Below are 20,560 nucleotides of genomic sequence, written 5' to 3' on the forward strand. Positions count from 1 at the left end.
TAGGTAAAGTTGCATATCATTATAAAATACACCTTGAGGGGCGCCTGGGTGGCACAGCGGTTGGGCGTCTGCCTTCGGCTCAGGGCGTGATCCCGGCGTTGTGGGATCGAGCCCCACATCAGGCTCCTCTGCTAGGAGCCTGCTTCTTCCTCTCCCACTCCCCCTGCTTGTGTTCCCTCTCTCGCTGGCTGTCTCTATGTCTGTCGAATAAATAAATAAAATCTTTAAAAAAAATTAAAAAAAATAAAAAAATAAAATACACCTTGAGTAATTCCTACTCAACTCGCAGTATCCTTCCTCTCTTTTTGATTAAATGTCTCCTTTTCACAAAACTAAATTCCTCTTGAGAAATACCATAGCAGCTAACACTCAGCTGAGCATGAATTTGGACAGGTGATAGCTCTGCACCCTTTGCATTAATCTTCACAGAGAAGGAAGTCTTTATTTTCCAAAGGATAAAACTGCCTCAGAGTTGTTAAGTTCAAGGTCACATAGCCATTAGAACTGGAGTTGGATGCCAAACCCACATTCGTTCAACGCCGAAGCCCACAACCCATGTATTTTTACCATTCTTGAGATTGTAAAATAAACTGCCAAGTTTAAAAGCTCAAGGGCACAGCTAAAAAGTAAGTATGACTATATGTATTTTAGGTACAAATTAGGTTAAGAAGTATAGTTCCAACTACAAATTAGGTGAGAGATAAATAGGCAACTGAAATAGATACTAAGTGCTGGGCACGGGGTATATACAGGGGAGACACCACCACTTTGGAGGTTAGGGGATGTGGCATGCGAGGAGTGTCAGGGAGGTTGGGTAGGAGCCAGAGTCTGGGGAGGGGGTGTAGATGTAGGGCGGGCCTGGCTGAGGGAGCAGTAGAAACAAAGGCCAGGAGGCAAAACAGATAGCATATCACAAGACTCCTAATATTTTGGCTTTCATGAGAGTAAAAACAGAATGTGATGTCCAGAGTTCTTAGAAAAGTCTGTGAATAAAATGTGGCTACATCCCCTCGTCCAGTGAAACATTTTGAATGAAGATCAAAGAGTTGGGAGTTTATATTTTGCCCATTTCACCAAATCCCTAAGTGCCCCTGGATTTGTTTTAGCACACATAAATAGGATTTCTCTGAAGACACTGGCCTAATAACCGATTGCCTTGTCCAGAAAGATCCACAGAGTTGTAAACATTACGCAGTTATTGAAAAGAAAGCATTATCCCGTTTGTACCTGTAAAGAGGACTGGGCAACAAACCACGAAGCCCCAGAACTGGGAAGGGTATCGCAGCGGGTCGGAAGGAGGGGGGGAGGAGCTGGAGAGTGAGGGAATCCGTGAAGCACCAGACCCTTCCCTGGGCCTGCTTTCTGGAACACAGGATTAGGACCCTTCAGATCAGAAAGATGGTGATAAGCAGGGAATGTGATTAGGTTCATGAAACAATGGATAGATGGACATGAATTTTTCCATCAAAACTGTATACACCAGATAAAAGAGTTTGTTCAACAAAATGGAGTAAGATTTGGCATGCTAAATCATTAACCGTGTAACTCATTCGTATGATAAGCTGAATAAAGAAATGTTAAAAGTTCGGGTACAGAGCAACAGAGTGCTTTCAAGCACTTCTTTTAAAGGTGTAGACTCTGGAGATGGCTAGTGCCAGACCCCAGCTCCCCCCACCCTAGCCGCTGTGCCACCTCAGCAAGGGACACGAACTCTCCAGGGCCTCAGTCGGTCCACTTAGCAAATGCGCAAAATCATAGTGTCAGTCTCAATGGTTGTGAGGAGTACGTGAAAACACGTGAAGTGCCTAGAACAAGGACTTACACGTACTAAACGTGAGATGACGCGTCAGTATTATACAGAAGCCACCCACTGGCAGCCTGCACCCCGTGAGGCCTGCCGGCAGATTTCATTTTGCAGGCATGGCACCTGAAAAAGACGGAGACCTTGAGTGACGTCGGACAGAATGTGTGCGCTCCATCCGGCCTCAGCCCCAGCAGGCGCGCCCACAGCCAGCCGGACGCCTGCGTCCGTGTTACTCGCTTACGCTCCAAGCGCTCGTGTCTGCTCGAGAATTTGTGGATGGTGGATTCATAACAAGTGGTCACCACAAGCATGGCCCCCCCTTTCTCCACCAAAGCCAGCCAGCTTGTAACTATTGTTGATACGTCTGTCCCGCACTCGCCAAAGTTCTTTGAGTGCATGACCACGTTGTAGTCATGTCTCTCTTCGTCCCCCGACCCTCCCCTAGGCCCTGATGCCGCTGTGTGCATCTCTCTATCTGAATGAACGTGCTGTAGTATGAGGCGGGGCGCTGGGCTCTGAGGAAACGTGAACACGTTGGGGCTCAGACGTGCAGGCCGAAACTGGAAATGCGTGTGGAAGGTGTGCGGCGAGGCAGTGCCCGGGCGTTCGAGAAACGAGGTTGTTGGGTACCCCGGCAAAGGAGGGTGTGAGGAAGGAAAGAGAAATCACAGACACATTCAAGTGTTTGGCTTTTAAGAATGGGCATGAAATTTGAAAATGGTCCATAATACATGTATTTTGTGTATAGGCTCACGGAGAGTATTTGCATTCATTCCAATGTAATCATTTCTTTGGGTAAGCAGTACCTTTTGAGTCGCATGAGATACAATGTCTTTATTCTTATTTGATAAGTCTGTGGCTTGACTTTTCATTACCCTGTACAAATATTGTTTCCCTTCAAGTTACCCTTTTCTCATAAAACAGTCCTGCCCTGGTGTACTGTGTGTTTTCCCTTTTTATTTTTAATCACGATTAATCTTCCCAGCTGCTCAGTTATATAATAATATCCTGCGTGTATTTAAACACAGGCCTACAGATTAAATTTCTCAGAGAGCAAGTTCAAGAGCTGTTCAAAACCACAGGATCCCTTTTACGGGTGCTCCAAAGATTTTTTAGGAAGTCAACATTAATGATTTGAGAAGCTATTTCACTACGTCTTATATTAATCTCTTGTTGCAGTGATTCTATCCTATATTAATCTCCTAAATTGACAAACAAGTTGAGAAAGTTCTCACCTAAATCAACATAAAGACACTTCTTCCATTCTTTGTAAGTTATCCCATGTGGTTGTTAGAAATCTGAGTCTTGGCTTGGAGGAATGTATCATGCACTCTTTCCTGGGAGAGATTTTTTTTTTTAATTAATGCGCTTATTTTTTTATACAAGTAATGTACATGTGCTCATTGTAGAAATATTGAGAAAAAGAAATACAAAAGTATAAAGAAAAAGTATTTTAAAATTCAACTATAATTTTACTAGGTAAGAGATAACCATCATTAACATTTTGGTCTATGTTCTTCCAATTTTTTCCTTGACATACAAAATATACAATATTGGGATATTCTATATGCTGTTTTTTAGTCTGCATTTTAGCTTAGTAATACAATGTAAAAAGATACTAGAAAAATATTCTTAATTTTTATTCTATAGAATGTTAATTTAGTAGGAATATGTTCTCTTATTTTGCAATTGTAATCTAAATTGTACCTAAGGCCCTCAGCCTTCTGAAGTCAACCTTTCCTTGAATAACCAAATAAAGTGGTGTAGGCCACATCCCATGGAATGTTCTATGAAAAGCCAGCATAATAACATTTGCCAATAGTTACAAGATTTCCAGGGTAGAATGGAACACAGGATTTATTGATTTCTATCACTTCTCCATACAGTTTCATTTGTCTTTCTCTTATTATGGATGAATTTGAACATCTTTTCATGTATTTAAAAGTCCTTTGTTTATCCTTTAATTCTGTATATTCTTTGCCCACTGGAAGATTATAAAAAAACATTTCTCTCACAATTTTAGTATTTGTGTGTGTGTATTTTTTTCCGTGTAAACCCACATGAAATGAATGTGAGGCAAGATGTGGAGTATGGGGCCACAGATGGTCGCCCAACTGAACCAATGCCATCAGCCTTGTTGAGCGTACACTCAATTTCCAATTTGAATCTGAAGGGTATTTTAAATCAATTAGAGGAGGTCACTTTTTAAAGAAATGTTCCAACTCCTCTTTGTTAAAAATAAAAGACTCTTTGAGAATTGGGCAGTGATTCTCAACATATTACACAATTATAAATCATCTCGACCTTTTTCTTTTTTCTTAGTTTTGGACAGCTACAAAAGAAAACAGGATTTTCCTTTTGTTGCCTGAAGTGCTAGCTCAGACATGAGCCATCATAAGAGAAATGGCATGTTGGGTCTCGGCTTGACCCAGGAATATGAAGCAGACTAATAATTTAGCTCTATCCAAACTAATATTCATTTAAATAAAATTTCATGGTTCATTTAGTGTGGATGGAGCCGGTGCCCACGGGGACCATTTTCCCCACTCAAGGCACTGTCTTCTTCTGTGGGAGCGCGACCAGTTTCCATATACTGGTTATGTGAGGAGATGCTTGTGGGACCTGTTATTCCTGTGATGTTTACTGGTTCATACGGACTGAACACGCCCCACACAGCTGTTCAGCTCACCTCTTAAACTAGTTCTGGGGGGGCAAGCTCTTACTCTCTCTGACCTTTTCATGAGCGTGCCTGTGTGTGTGTGTGTGTGTGTGTGTGTGTGTGTGAGAGAGAGAGAGAGAGAGAGAGAGGATGAACAGTAGATGAAATTTATCTTGTGTTGCCTGAATGTCACAGGCAAAATTATGTCAGTGTGTGCCTCAGGCTGAATGGGCTCTGAAGGATCCACCCAGCTGGGTCCTGGTGAGAACTGGAGGTCGAAGACACTTATTTTGCTCCTGTCAGAGGAAGAGTTACTACTGCAGCTGATTGCCAGGGCAGCTGCACTGGTCCTGGCTCATGGAATGTTCCTAGAAAATACACTTAGGGGGATGGAGAAGCAGGAGAGAAGAGGAAATTGGGGCAGACACAGATATGAGGAATGACTGCTTTGTGGAAAGGCTACTCTCCCATCTTGACCACAGAGCAGTCCACCGAGAGGCCTGGGCCTGGTTCTGCAGTTGCCCAGAATGCCCAGTGCATGGACACATTGTTTTCTGGGGCAAAGGGCATTTTCTTGTCACTGGTAAATTTTCTCCCATAATTAAATGGGAAAAAAAAAAAAGAGTCATTTGGCTCTTCATTTTTTCTCTTTGTTCAAAGGGAGAAAGGAGAAGTGTCCTTGTGTGTGTCTTGATTTTAAAATTTTTCAATCTTGATGCAAACTCCCCAGATAGGAATTTTTTTTTTCTAATGGCATTTCTGGGATATAACTCATTTGATGTGTAATTGTAATGTAAATCACTATTTAGATTGACATGATACTTCCTGTTTGGAGTCTTATCTTGCCTGAACCAAGGAAACCACACTAGGGAGTAGAGAATGCGGTTAAATGTTAAGTGCGAACCTATCCTAGGGATAGGCCTCTTCATTCTCCCTGGTGAACATCAGGACTTTCTTGTGCTAGGCCAGTCACTACTTCACACACATCACTGAGTCCATTGGTGGTTCCAACTCCTCATTGTCTACACCTGAAATCAGTTGCCCAGGGAGTTTTGTTACCCCCCCCCCCAAAAAAAAAGATATATTAGTCAGTCATTCAGCAAACTGGATGCTCTGTTGCAAGCTGGGTAAGCAAAGATATCTATGACGCCACAGCACGCCTTGTCCTGCCAACAGTTTGGCTTTATGAGCCTTCCAGTAAATTCCTCCTTTTGCTTATGCAAGTTTGAGTTCAATTTCTGTCATTCATAACCACAACGGTCTGGTCAAGAGAGGGGCTGAGAGCCTGAGGGGATGAGACGTGTGTGCCACATCCTTCGCTGAGGAAAAGGCCCAACCATCATCTTGCCGCTGTGTGACCACGCTAATCAAGTGTGCGCTTATGCGTTTGTTCGCATGTCCCGAGAAGGTAAATGACAAACTTTTGTCATAGCCACTGTACATGTGCTTTTGTTAATGTAAGAAATTTTCTATACAAGTAGAATGTACAGGGGCACTTGGGTGGCTCAGTCAGTTGGGTGTTGAACTCTTGATTTTGGCTCAGGTCATGAGCTTAGGGTTTGTGGGATCGAGCCCTGCCTTGGGCTCCACACAGCCTGGAGCCTGCTTGAGATAGTCTCTCTCCCTCTCCCTCTGCCTCTCTCCCCTTTTACACTCTCTTGTGTACATATGCTGAAAGAAAGAAAGAAAGAAAGAAAGAAAGAAAGAAAGAAAGAAAGAAAGAAAGAAAGAAAGAAAGAAAGAAAGAGAGAGAGGGAAAGAAAGAAAGAAAGGGAAAGAAAAAGAAAGAAAGAAAGAAAGAAAGAAGTAGAAAGTACTTCTTGGTTAGGAAAGAGAATTTAGGCTTAAATAGGGGAGCTTCCAGTAGAGCAATATTTTGGCCAATCTTTTATGAAACCATCTGTGAATGTGAAAACATCTTTGTAAATACAGATTTTCGTAATTTGGGTTTGCTTAACGTGAGTGCTTCCCCTGCCCCCTATTTGGGAAGGGAAGAGAGGAGTTATCTGTTGTGGCAGATAAAATGCAGTCAACATCAATTTGTAATGAAAGTGAAATACAATTTAAATCTTCGCCTTTGATAAACTAACTCCAATATAAACCCAATGGTTATTTCTAAATATTTCAAGGGACAATAGGTGTGATTAATAGAGTTTTCTAAATTGTGAAATTTGGTTATAATCCTATCTTGGCATATGTTCCATGGGCAGTTGAAAAGACTGTGCATTCTGCTATTTTTGGGTGAGGTGTTCTGTAAATGTCAGTTGAATCCTGTTACTTGATGATGTTCTATATCCTCGCTGATTCTATGTCTAGGTGTCTATCAATTGCAGAGAGAAGGATACTGGATTCTCCAACCATAACTGTGGATTTCTCTCCTCCTTTTCAGTCTAGCACCTGTTGCTTCCTGTATTTCGTAGCTCACTGTTTGGTACCTCCACCATATTTAAGATTGCTATGTCTCCTTGCTGGATTAATCCTTTCATCATTACATAATATGCCTATTGCGGGTAAATTTCTTCACTCTAAAGTGTACTTTATTGATATTATTATAGCCACTTCTGCTTTCTTTCAATTAATGTTTGCATGATATGTCTTTCTCTATCTTTTTACTTTCAACCTACCTATACAGTTATATCTAAGTGAGTTTCTTGTAGACGGCATTCAGTTGGGTCATATTTTCTATTCCATCCTGCCAATCTTTGTCTTTCAATTGATGGATTTCGATCACTTACATTTTTGAATTATTTTTATTTATTTATTGAAGTACAGTTGAGACACAATGTTCTTTTAGTTTCGGGTGTACAACATCATGATTTGACAATTCTGTATATTATGATATGCTCCCCATGGTAACTATAATTACCATCTGTCACCATACAATGTTATTACAATATTATTGACTATATTCTATGCTGTACTTGAAGTTTGTAACTCTTAATCCCCTTCACTTATTTCCCGAACCTTGCTCCAACTCCTCCTCTGGAAACCACTAGTTTGTTCCCTGTGTTTATGATTCTGTTTCTGTTTTTATTTTGTTTTTGAGATTCCATATATATACGTGAAATTATATGGTATTTGTCTTTGTCTTATTTCACTTAGCATAATACCTCGTTTTGCATATGGCAAGATCTCATTCGTTTTTAATGGTTAATATTCCTCTGTGTGTGTGTGTGTGTGTGTGTGTACCACATCTTCTTATCCATTCATCTATTGATAAATATTTGGGTTGTTTTCATATCTTGGCTATTGTAAATATGCTACAATAAACATTGGGGCGCATGTATCTTTTTGAGTTAGTGTTTTGTGTTCCTCAGGTAAATACCCAATAGGAGAATTACTAGATCATATCGTATGATATTTTTATTTTTTTGAGGAATCTCCATACTGTTTTCCAAAGTGGCTGCACTAATTTATATTCCCACCAACACTGCACTAGGGCCCCCTTTTCTCCACATCTTACCAATGCTTGATCCTAGCTCATTCTGACAAATAGAAGGTGGTGTCTCCTGCTTTTGATTAGATCATTTACATTTAATATAATTATTGATATTAGGACTTAAATCTGCCATTCTATTTTTTGTTTTCTATTTGTTCTATTTATTTTTCTATTTATTTATTTTTGGGTTTTTTTGTGGATTACTTGTACAATTTTTGGAATTCTATTTTTATCTATAGAGGGTTTTTTTTAACTTTAATTTTTATTTTAAAATTATTCTATACATTCTCTTAGGACTATGGTGTTTGTTTGGGGTGTATCTCTTTGTAGCTTTTTTAATGGTTGCTCCAGCTATTACTTTATAGATGCATAATTTATTATAGTCTAATGGTGTCAATATTTTATTGTTTAAGTCAAGTATAGAAAACTTAAATCTGGGATGCTTGGGTGGCTCAGTCAGTTAAGCACTGGCTCAGGCCATGATCCCAGGGTCCTGGGATTGAGCCCTGCATCAGGCTGCCTGCTGAGCGGGGAGCCTGCTTCTCCCTCTCCCTCTGCCTGCCACTCCCTCTGCTTGTGCTCTCTCTCTTGCTCTGTCAAATAAATAAAATCTTAAAAAAAAAAAAACTTAAATCCCTTTACATCCTTTTGCCTTCCCCTGCTTATAAATTCTTTAAAGTATTTTGTTCACATACATACATTTTTTTTTAAGTAGGCTCCAAACCCAGTGTGGAACCCAGTGTGGAGCTTGAACTCATGACCCTGAGATCAAAATTCAGATGCTTAATCAACTGAGCCACCCAGGCGCCCCTCCTCTACATACATTTACAAGCACAACAGACAGTGTTATAATTTTTGGTTCAACCATCAAACATAATTCAGAAGCTTAAGAGAAGAAGGAAATGTATTTACTTTTAACTTCTACTCTTTCTATTGTTCTTTCTTTCTTCCTGATATTTTAGGATTCTTTTCTTTTTCATTTCTTTTCTGTTTCTCTAACAGAACTTCTTTTAGTCATTCTCTTAAGATAAGTCTGCTGATGACAAATTCATTTAGTTTTTCTTCAGCTGATAATGTCTTGGTTTTCCCTTCATTTTTGAAAGATATGTTCACTGGACATAGAATTCTGGGTTGTCAGTTTTTTCATTTCATCACTTGTAAAATGCGCCATTTTCTTCTGGCCTCCATGGTTTCTGATGGGAAATCTGCTATCCTTCAAGCTGTTTTTGTTCTACATGTAAGGTATTACTTCTCTCTGCTTTCAAGATTTTTTTGTCTTAGTTTAAAAAAAAAAAAAAGCTCTAAATTTTATTATTATACTCAGCAGGCATAAAATTACATTGAAGTAAATATAAGAACAAATTCTATATTCAGTTTTGAGAGGTGCCTGGGTGGCTCAGTCTTTAAGCGTCTGCCTTTGGCTCAGGTCACGATCCCAGGGTGCTGGGATGTAGCCCTGCATCAGACTCCCTGCTCAGCAGGAAGCCTGCTTCTCCTTCTCCCACTGCCCCTGCTGGTGTTCCCTCTTTCACTGTGATTCCCTGTCAAATAAATAAATAAAATCTTTTTAAAAAATTCTATATTCAATTTTGAGAAGTTTGAGTTGGTATGGATTTCTTTGGTTTATCCTGTTTGTGATTCACTCACACCTTGAATCTGTAGGTTTATGTCTTTTGTCAAATTTGGAAAGTTTTCAGCCATTATTTCTATAAGTATTTTTTCAGCTTTGCTCACTTTCTCCTCACATACTGTGATTTGGCTGACAGAAATGTTAGATTTTTTGTTGTGGGCCCACAGGTCCTTGAGCCTCTGCTGGCTTTCTTTCTCTTTTTTCTTTTCTTTCCTTTCCTTTTCTTTCTTCCTTTCTTTCTTTTTTTTCTTTCTCCTTCCTTCCTTCCTCCCTCCTTCCCTTCCATTCATTCTTTCTTTCTTTTCCTTCCTTCCTTTCTTCTTTCCCCCCATCCCTTCCTTTCCTTTCTTCCTTTCCTTCCCTCCCTCCCCCTCTCTCTGTCTTCTTCTTCTCCTTCTTCTTCCTAGTCTATTTTCTCTTTATTTTTCAGATTGGGCAATTTCTGTTGCTGTATATTCTAGCTCACAGATTTCATTTTTCTCTGGCCCCTGCACCCTTCTATGGAGCACATCCACCAAGTTAACTTCTGTTATTGTATTTTTAAGTTCTGAAGTTTCCATTTGGTTCTTTTTACCTTCTATTTCTGTACTGAGACTACATTTCTTTACTTGGACTTTTGATTTTTTTCACGTTTCAAACATGTCTGTAATTGCTTTTTGAAGCATTCTCAGATGGCTCCTTTAGTACCTTTGTCAGATAATTCTAACATCTCTGCCACTTTAGTGTTGGCATCTATTGATGATCTTTTGTCTTGAGATTTTTCTAATATTTGGCAGATGAGTGGTTTTCAATCAAAAACTGGACATTTTGGATATTGTGTTATGAGACTCCGATCTTACTTAAACTTCCTGTTTTCACTGGCTGTTCTGATGCCAATCTGGCAGAGGAAGGGAGGAGCACTGCCTTGTTACTGCCAGGGTGGGGGAGTGTGGGGCTGAGGGGGTAGGAGGCCACATTCATCACTTGACCTCTGTTCACGCTGGAGAGGGAAGGGGCTCCTAGTTGCTGCTGAGCAGGGGTGGGAGCTCTAGATCCCACGAGGCATCCACTACTATTACACCAGCCTGCCTGGGAGGGGCAGAGGTGCTTTGTTATGGCTGATGCTACAGGAAGGGGGTTTCCTTACGTCTGGGCAGTGGTGAAAGTCCTGACGGCTCCTTTGACACCACTCGAGCAGGGAGAGGGAGAGGGAGGGGTACTTTATTACTGCAGTCTGTGGGTAGAGTTCAGATTCCCCATGTGGTCTCTACTGATCCTGTGGTGGCAGGGGCCTTGCTACAGTCATATGGGAATAAAAGTCCCAGCTCTCTATGGCCTGCTCTGATAGCACCCCAGCATGTATGAGTGTGTGTGTGTGTATGTGGTGCGCAGTTGGAGTTCTTTGCTAAAGCCTGGTGAAGCAGGAAGTCTAGGCTCCTGCTCCCTGCTTTACTGCTGTGGGTGGGAGCGGGGCCACCATTTCTCCTGTGTTTTTGTTTTGTTGGGTGGGGGGGAGGCAGAGGGAGAGGGAGAGGGAAAATCTTAAGCAGGTTCCATGCCCAGCATGGAGCCCAGTGCAGGGCTTGATCTCACCACCCTGAGATCATGACCTGCTCTGAAATCAAGAGTCAGACACTTCACCGACTGCGCCACCCAGTCGCCCCTCTCCTGTGGTTTTTAGCTGGAGTAAGTGATTACTGTCTAAAAGTTTTTAGTCTTGGTAGGCCGCCCTTTTCCTGGACTTTGAGAGAACAGGCTTTTGTTGGGGATTTTTTTTTATTTGTTTGCTCCCGTTGGCATTTCTAGGTTGCCAGCTTCTTCAGCTCTAAGTCTGGTATACATGAAACTAAGAGAAAACCCAGACAACTCATCACCAGGGTGTGCTTTGGATCCCACAGTCCCTAGTCTGTCCCTTCTCTCCACCTTTCAGGATCGTCTCATGTCTTATATACTATGTCCAGGGTTTTTAGCTGTACTTAGTGGGACCAATAGGAAAAAGTGCATCTAACTCCATTTTCCTAGAAGTGGAAGCCAAGGTATAATTTTAAAATACTAGTTGGCTTCATGTCTTTGGAATTGTACAGAGATCTATTTCCCATGGTATGCTAACCTCCCCACCAGAACAGTGTCTGGCACATGGTAAAACTTAATATTCAGTGACTAATGTTCAGTGACTGAATCCCCACTTTACTGATGAGAAAACTTAGGGAATTAAGCCATCTCCCTCAGGTCTCACAGCTGGTAATAGGAAGAACTGGGATTTGAACTAGGGCATTCTGATTCCAAAGCCTGAGCTCTCAGAAGCATCACTGGGGCACTTGTGAAATTCAAGGCCCCTTTTGTTCTCTTAGGACAAAGGACAAGTGAGAGGGAGCCTCCACTTGAGACAGTAACAAAGTAACAACAGGACACTTCTCTATTGAATTAACAATGTCATTGCATTTGCAAGAAAATGTCCAATGCTGTCATCTCTCTTTCCTTCCATTCACTGCCAAACTTCCTGTCTAGCATCTCAATTACTCCTTAAGTCCCTTGCAAATGGGGTCCCACTGCAGTTTCTCTCCTGCTGTTGCCCCTCTTTTCAGCCCCAAGACCAAATGCAACAGTGTTTTCCCAATTCTCACTCTTCTAAATCTTTCTGTAGCGCTTCCTAATGCTGCTCACCACTTCCCGAACTGCACCCCTACTCTTGGCTTCCACTTTCTGTGGTTGCCCTTATCCTGCTGCGTTCTGCCTCCTCTTTCGGTCCCATCCTTAAAATGCCAGTCTCATCCTCAAATCACTTCCCCAAGCCCACGGCCTCAACAAGGCTAGCAATACACTCACTCGCTTGCTCATTCATTTGTTCAGTGTTCATTTATTGGACACCTGCTGTGTACCAGGCACTGTACTACAGCAGGAAACAAGGTAAACAAGGTAACTATTCTCGTGGACCTTATATTCTAGGTAGAAGATACAGAGAGTAAGAAACAGCAACAAGTCAGTTAGTTATGGAGCCATATGACATTTCCACAATATGAATCACACTTGTAAACTTTCGCGTGCATAGTCTCAATGATCCATTAGATTCTAAAAATACTGAGGGTAAGAACTGTGTTATTTCCATAAAACTAATGCTACCGCCTTATATTTATTTGTATTATGGTTTGCTTGAAAGATGGGCTTTCACGTAGTCGGTGATTTTAAAAATCCTTTGAATTATTAAATATTAGTTTTTTTCTAAAACCTTTATTTACAAATGCCTCAAAGCAGTTTCATGTGTTCTTGATGTGACACAATGACTTCGAAACCTGTCCAGCCACACAGTCTGAGGCAGACTAACCTCTCTGAACAAGAACATTATTCTTGTATTCTTGTCACTAGGAGCACCTTAACTTGTGAACCTCATCCCCACACAAGGACTCAACTCAAGGCAGGTGTCTTGAGGGTCCTTTGTCTCCTAAGGAGAGGAGGACCTCCTCCTCCTCCCCCTCTTCTTCTTCTTCTTTTTTTCTTTTCTTTTTTTTTTTTTTTTTTTTTTTTTGAGAAACACTGCATATAGAGCAGAATGTGGCTCTGGGACCAGGCAGCTTGGATTTTTGTGCTAGCTCCTTCACTTCCTAGTGTTTGACCCTTAGCAAGTTATTTAACCTCTCAGTGCCTCTATTTTTTCATCCATAAAATGGGGGTCATGATAATGCCTACTCCCTAGAACTGTCATGAAGATTAAATGAGTCAATACCTGTAAGTGTCTACATAGTACCTGGCACTGAGTAAGTGTTGCATGTGTGTTTGCTCCTTTAATCCATACACAGTGTCTATTTCCCGTTCAGAGAAAACTGCGTCACTCTATTTTATCTATTGTAATCTTATGACGTTAAGGTTTGAATCTCAGACTTTTACATCTTGGATGCTTTACTGATTTCAGGTTATCAAACAACTTTAAGAGAGGAAATACATTTTTATCTCTTTCAACTTCAGCGAATGAGCTTCTAAAAATAAGTGTTGCGTTTCTCCCCACTTTAGATTATGGAAAAAAGAAGATGTATGTGTGTGTATATATATACACACACATATACATATATAAACAAAAGAAAAAGCACATAAAAATCCATTAATTCAGAAGCTATATTTAAAATAAATGGGCCAGATGGCAGGTAATTAATATACACTAAAATTGTTAATATCACACATAAGGATTAAAATGTATCAACAACCAGAAGCCAGGCAGAGAATTTTTGGTGTCATAATTCGTTTCTATAGCACTTTGCTGTGTAATTCATCCACAGTGAAAAACAGAAAAAACCTCTCACACGCGTCTCTTTTTCTCAGGTTTGTAATTTGAAAGTGTATCGCCCATGATTTTCCCCCACCCTGATCACTTTCCCTATATTATTTGTCTAAGTCAGAGGAAGAAAATGATCTTAGAAGAGCAACAAGCAATAAAAAAAAAAAAAAAAAAAAATTCTATTCCAGGGAAACAAGATCCTGACTCATCTCCAGATCACTTAGCGGCGGAATTTCCAAGCCCAGTAAAACCAGCTCCTTTGCTTCTGTTAGTACCGTAGGGTTCTGCGCAAGCCTGAGGCCGACTTCACCAGCACAGCACCTCCTTGTGCAGCCAGCGTCACCGCCTCGCGCGCCCCCGCGGGCTGTCCTGGGGGCCCCGGGGCCTGCAGAGGGGTTGAAGAGGTTGGCCATTCACCAGGGCTGACTCAGCGGCCTCTGCAGCTTCCCCGTGAGGGTTTCAGGGTCCTGCATCCTGTTCAGAGGGCAAGGGAAAGGGCTCATGGGCTGAATATAGCTAGCCTGGCTCCATGCGGCTCAAAGTAGTTCCTGGCAGAATTCCTGCAGGAATGAGTTTGGATGGTGCTAGAGTCGCGTCCCTCCTCCTTTCGGAGGTGGTGGCTGGAGGGGCCTGTGGGAATCTCGAGGGCAGCCATCTGAAGCCATTCCTGGCCCGGGCTCAGCTCCAGCCATGCCCAGGGCACCTTGGAACCAGCTGTGCCTCAGAGCAGAGACCCTTTCATGGGCTTTTGGTGAGAAAGGAGCTACACTGGCATAGAAATCAGTACCAGGCACGGGGGTTTTCTTGCTTCTCATACCCACTTCTTTCAAGTCTTCTTTCATTCTGCACACACTGGTTTTATCTTCAAGGGAAAGGAGGAACAAAAGATGCGGGTTTCCACCTCAACAACGTTTAACCCCTCTTGCCCAGAACTTAATCTGTTTCTCTGCAGCAGCACAATGGCCATCTCGATGTGCAGGAAGATGACAGTTTCCTTGCCCGGCGTATCTCCTGCCTTCCCCATCCAGGCTACTCACTAAGACCCAGGGCCTTCGTGTTGGGCTGCCCACTTTGCAGCCCCATCTGGACCTGTCCAGGGCTGCTCCCCCTGCTAGAGCCCGCTCAACCCCCATCAGAACCAAGCTATCCATTGTTCCTTTCCCCACACATCTTCATTTTCATCATTGAAGCCACCATATCCTTTATACTAATCTACATCTTATAGTACATTTTGAGAGGCATTGGGTATCTGCTGGTACTGAGTTAACCTTGTGCCAGAGGCCTCAGGTGCCGAAGCAAAGCTGTGATGGACGCTGAGATTTGGGGGTGTCTGGGTAGTTGGAGAAAGGGAGTTGAACTGACTCTGCTTCTCAGCTCACAGGTTTCCTATTACGGCTCAGAAGCCCTGCCCAGCATTTCCTTCTGAAGAGAGACCTTTGTGATGAGCCCAGCCTCTTTCCAGAACTTTCCAAGGCAAAGAAGGACTTACTGCTCCTGGCTCTGCTGCAAGGCAGAGTGAAGCAGCCACCTGGGCATTCCTGGGACACAGGTGACCAAGTTGGCTTGATCCACCAATCTGAGACCAGGTGTGTTTGCACGATGGTGCAACCTGCTGCTTCCTCAGGCCTGTGTGCAGGACAGGAGTGTCCTTCATTGAAGGCACAGAACAAGGGTGACTCCAAATACCTCCACAGGCAGCAAGAAAGTGGGGCACAGCTGTGAGGACAATGGGTGGTGGGCACTTGGAGGAAGAGCGAGGCCCCGGGGTGGGGGGTAGAGAGAGAATCCACAGGGTAAAAGAGACTTAAAAGCTTATCAGCCAATCCCAATCTGTGGCCTAATTTGAATTCTGATTCAAATAAACTAGTTGTGTGTTTTTTTAATGGAAATGTGAACCTGACTTGACATGAATAATATATCACTCAATTTTTAAGGCATAATAATGGTATTGTGCTTTTGTGTTTAAAAAAGAGTCCTTATCTTTTGAAATTCATACTGAAATATTTATAATGAAAGATGTGATGTCTGGAATTTGCTTCAAAATCACAATCACAGGGAGAAGTGGGTGCAGGCGGAAGAAGACAAGATGGACCATGATTTGATCGTTGCTGAGGCTGCGTGATGGGAACATGGGTGTCCATTATGTTCTTTCTACCCTAGCTTATTTTTTAAGTTCTCTATAATAAGAAGTTTAAAAAAAAAAGAAAAGAGGAAAGAAAACGATATATTCCAGCTGACTGGTCTCAACGCTGCCAGGGCTAGATATGAGTATATGGAGAACTGGAGAAGACTTGGGGTTGCTGAGCTGTGTGGCTCCTCTGGTGCCCTCTGACCCCTGACTGGGGTGACCTTTGACCTGGGGCTGGGGTTTCTAACCCTCTGCACTTCCCTTCCTGAACATTCACGAAAAGTGGCCCTGGGTTTCCAATGACCTGAAAGGCAGGTTTCTAGTTCTTCCAGCCTCAGTATGTCTGAAACCACGCAGCTTCGTGCTCTCGCTCCAAACTCCCCATTTCTATGAATAGTTGAGTAGGTCCCCTGCTGCTGTCACAGACTAGAGCCACCCTGCTGAGCCGTCGTCAACCACCCGCTCCTTTTCTCTCCGTATATCCATGTATTTGGCAGGTTCTATGGATTCTTCTTTCACAGCGGTTCTCAGACTCACCTCTTCCTTTCCGCCCTTGCAGCTATCCTCCAATCCCAGATGTGGATTCTGTCCTGTGTGCCTTTCCGTCCCCACAAGTTCCCTGCCCTTCCTGCCATCCTTCCAGCCATCCCCCTGCCCCTGACCATTAGAGAGTGCCAGGAGCTCAACAGCCTCATGTGTAGTCTGAAGCCAAAAGAGGGGGAGTCATGACGTAGGCGTTGCAAATCCCGAATTCTACCCTGACAGTCTTGAAAGAGTCTCATTCAAAGGAACTTGGAACGATGTTTATCAGGCAGCCAATAAAAAGGGCAGCACAGCTCCACCAGAGCCTAACGTGTAAAACGTTACTTCTCACCAATGGTTGGTAGGTCCACAACACCCCAGACCTGGGTGATCAACAAGCAGGATCCAAGGTCACAAGGGTCGCATTCAAGTGGGTCAACAGACAAATGAAAACTCCAATGACAGAAGAAGGCAGATCCAGAGATGCCTGCTAATGTCTCTAATATGTCCTACAATACATCAGGCCTCCTAAACCAAGGACAGAAGATTTGACAAATCACTTTCAGATTTGTTCATTCATATGAAGTTGTACAAAGGTGTACCAAAAAATCACACTTAGTTATACACTTAAAAATCTTTACTAAGGAAAAATTATATTAAATGAAACTGGAACTATTTAGGAAAATTCAGGCTATGAGGTCACCAGGAACAGCCAGCCTCAAAATGCTTGAAAATAAAAATGATTTATTTGAGGCCCCAAAACAGACATTTATTATTTTATCAGCCTAGATTAGCACCCCCTTTTTTGAGAAGGGATTTTCTGCTTCCCAGGCCAATCATAAGCTTCTCTTGGGGCAAGGGTGGATAGATGAACTAATCAGTATTTCCCTATAATTTTCTAGTTGGTTCTGGTAAGGAAGGCTCCTCTTTCCTCTTTGGAGGAAATGAAGGATGTAGCCATTCAGGATGTGAGTCTTGTGTAACCAGCCAGCCAGCCAGCAAGAGTGAAGCCAACATAAGACAGATTTGAGGGACTGGAATTCCTGGTTCCAGGCATGACTAAGGCCAGCTGCACCCCCACTCCTCTAGTTGCTTGGGCTTAGAAAACTTTTGCTTAACTAGCTCTAGGGGGTTTTTTCAATTACCACAAGAGAATCCTCGACAAACACAGATCAGTGGTCGTGTGAGCAGGGCAAGGTAACCCCAATGAAATCGAAACAATAAAAGAAGAGAGCCACTTGCTGGGTCTCCCAGAAGGCCAGTGGAATTACCCCAACTCTTTAAAACCTTTAAACAAGGATAGTGACTCGCCCCTCCTAGAAAATGACCTGGTTGTGTCATAAAAGGAGTCGATTTTAATACGAGGACTCAAAGATCCCGTTACCTAATGTTACATCACGAGAAAAACCAAACTTTGACCAGAAAGAGGTAGTCCCGGCCCCCCTTCACAATTTTCTCAAATTCTTAATAAAAACTGCATATCTCAGGCAGAAGTTCTCTGAGGCCAGATTTTCCACTAACATTCAAATGCTGGTTCTCTCAAGTTCTTCCTCTGCTCATGATCTCTAGGGCAGCTGTGTCACTTGCAGGGTAATTTCCAAATGCCTCAGCTGGGCAGTCGGGACTTCTAGAATTGGGCTTGATCAGAGCAAGGAAGAATGTATGTATATTAAGCCATGTATATATACTATATATGTATATGTAAATATTTCTACATGTCACCTTCTGTATCTATATTAAAAAACATGAGTTTTTAAGTTAAACATGAGTTCATACTATGTCTCCCAATCTAATCATAATATGTCTGTAACCTCCCACTCGAACAGAGGGAAATCTGGCTCCTCCTATCTGCCATCATTTACTTAATTGCTGAATTCCAACATACATGAACAGTGGTTTCTGAATTAACTTGTAGCCCCTTGGGAAACAACTATACCAACTAGAGCACGGCACTTATGTGTAGTTACTTTTGCCTTTAGCTTTACAGACTCTAATCATTTCCAAAATTAATTAGGTCAGCACTTTTTCTCCTACCCCCTCCAGTGAGGTTGTTTCATACATTTATAAAGCAGTCAGATGCTTTGCTCACATTCCACATTCCATCCTGGGATTCCCCCAACCTCCTAAATGATGTGTTAAAAAATTTGCATACATTAAGGTTCGTTCGTTGCGCTGAAAAGCCCTACAGGTTTTGACAAATGCATAGTAGCATGCATTCACCATTATAGTATCACACAGAATAGATTACTTTGAGTAAAATTTCAGACATCCTGTCATTTCAGCAGTAAATATTTAGTATATACCTCTAAAAGATAAAGACACTTTTAAAAAGTACCACTACTACATCTTTAAAAAAAAAAATCTAACATCCAGTCTGTGTTTAAATCTTTTCGATTATCTCATAATTTAAAAAAAAGTACCAGTTTGTTTAAATTAGGATACAGAGAAATCCCAATATCACCCTTCATATTGCTCTTGATGTCCTTAGTCTCTCCTTGATTTGAGTCCAACACCTGGCTACAGCTGGGGTGCGACCTGGCTAGAACATCTACTCACACTAGTGGATTTGTACGCATATCCCATTGGGAGCCATTCATCTTCATTTGGTACCACTACCTTGGCTTGACACCAATTCAGCTGGCTTTCTACTTAATTGGACTCAAACACCAAGACTTTAGATGGCAAACTCCACAGTAGGTGAGACCATTAGAAATCTAAAACCCCCTCTCACATCAGGCTCAGAAAGGGAGGTTCCTTTTTGCACCAAACAACACTTGGGTGCCTACCATGAGAGTGAGCTTTTGTAACTGAACTTTCACAGAAATAGAACTTGAGAAAGTACTAGGGAGTAAAGGGAATATATTTAGAGGCTGCCTTACTTTCATAGATCTTAAGTATAGTATAGAGGCTCAGGTCCAAGTAATTTTGGTTTCGAACTCCTTGATGATCTCTATACTAAAAACTTCATTGCTTGGTCTAGAACCACACTTGGTAAATGTGCAACGACATTACAATACCGACAACTCCTTCATGGTGCTTTGGTCAAAGACAGATTTCTAATGGCCTCTAATACCTGGGATCAGATTTGTAGCACAAAAGCCTATTGGCTGTCACCTGTAAATTGGACAGAGATCTGCCATCTTGGTAAACTAATGCTTGCCTTCAGGATCATCCAGGGTCCCCTTGACCCATAAAATTCCCTTAGATTATGTGATTCTAAGAATGAGAAAAACTGGATTTTGATCTGAGTTCAAAAACTTTCACCGCTCAAAAGGAATTTGGGGCTATCTTTTCCAATGTCTCTTCATTCCATTCTTTACAAAAGGCCTGAAGAATGAGAAAAATCCCCTGAACTTTGGCTCAGAGAATAGCAGGAGAGCTAGACACCGTCACTAAGGTGATGGAAAACTTCAGGAGGTTCATAAAATCAGATGGGTGATGGTATAGAACACTCTAGATACCATAGAGGCCTCCCAAGGTGGAACATAGGTCATCTCAGAGGAGTGTTGCACCTGCATGCCTATAGACCTCTTCAGAATCTTAAACATTATTAAAAAGACCTGAGAAATAAATGTGGAAATCAGGAGAATAGGTAATTTAACTAATACCCCTGTCTCTGGTTCCACAGGCTCTGCAGATTGGGGATGGAACTGGTTCTCTGGCATAATTTTGAGTAAATTGGCTCTTGGTTTAGAAATGGACTTGAGGCGCCTGGATGGCACAGCGGTTAAGCGTCTGCCTTCGGCTCAGGGCGTGATCCCGGAGATCTGGGATCAAGCCCCACATCAGGCTCTTCTGCTATGAGCCTGCTTCTTCCTCCCCCACTCCCCCTGCTTATGTTCCCTCTCTCGCTGGCTGTCTCTATCGCTGTCGAATAAATAAATAAAAAATCTTAAAAAAAAAAAAAAGAAATGGACAACACACACTGATCATGATCTATTCTGCTAATATTTGTCTGTGTTGTAGTTATCAAATGGGTGACCTCCAGAGTCCATGCTAATGCATAGCCATTGTCCTATCAGATGAGCCGCAGTTTATCTCACAACAGAAGGAATGAGAACCTTCCTTTCATCTGACTATGGGCTATGTTCTCTGAACTGCTTTCAGATCAACCCAGATTATGGTGAAGATC

General features: G+C 42.1%; 1 long non-coding RNA gene across 1 annotated transcript; it reads left to right on the top strand.

Annotated features, from left to right (window-relative positions):
* Positions 1 to 5,136: 5,136 nt before the first annotated feature.
* LOC130542894 (uncharacterized) lies at positions 5,137 to 20,292 on the top strand. Its single transcript, XR_008957766.1, has 3 exons — positions 5,137 to 5,871; positions 15,153 to 15,364; positions 20,057 to 20,292. It is a non-coding gene; the product is annotated as an uncharacterized LOC130542894 (long non-coding RNA).
* Positions 20,293 to 20,560: the final 268 nt, after the last annotated feature.

The sequence above is a fragment of the Ursus arctos genome, unplaced genomic scaffold, assembly GCF_023065955.2.
Source record: "Ursus arctos isolate Adak ecotype North America unplaced genomic scaffold, UrsArc2.0 scaffold_6, whole genome shotgun sequence".
Classification (NCBI taxonomy): Eukaryota; Metazoa; Chordata; class Mammalia; order Carnivora; family Ursidae; genus Ursus; species Ursus arctos.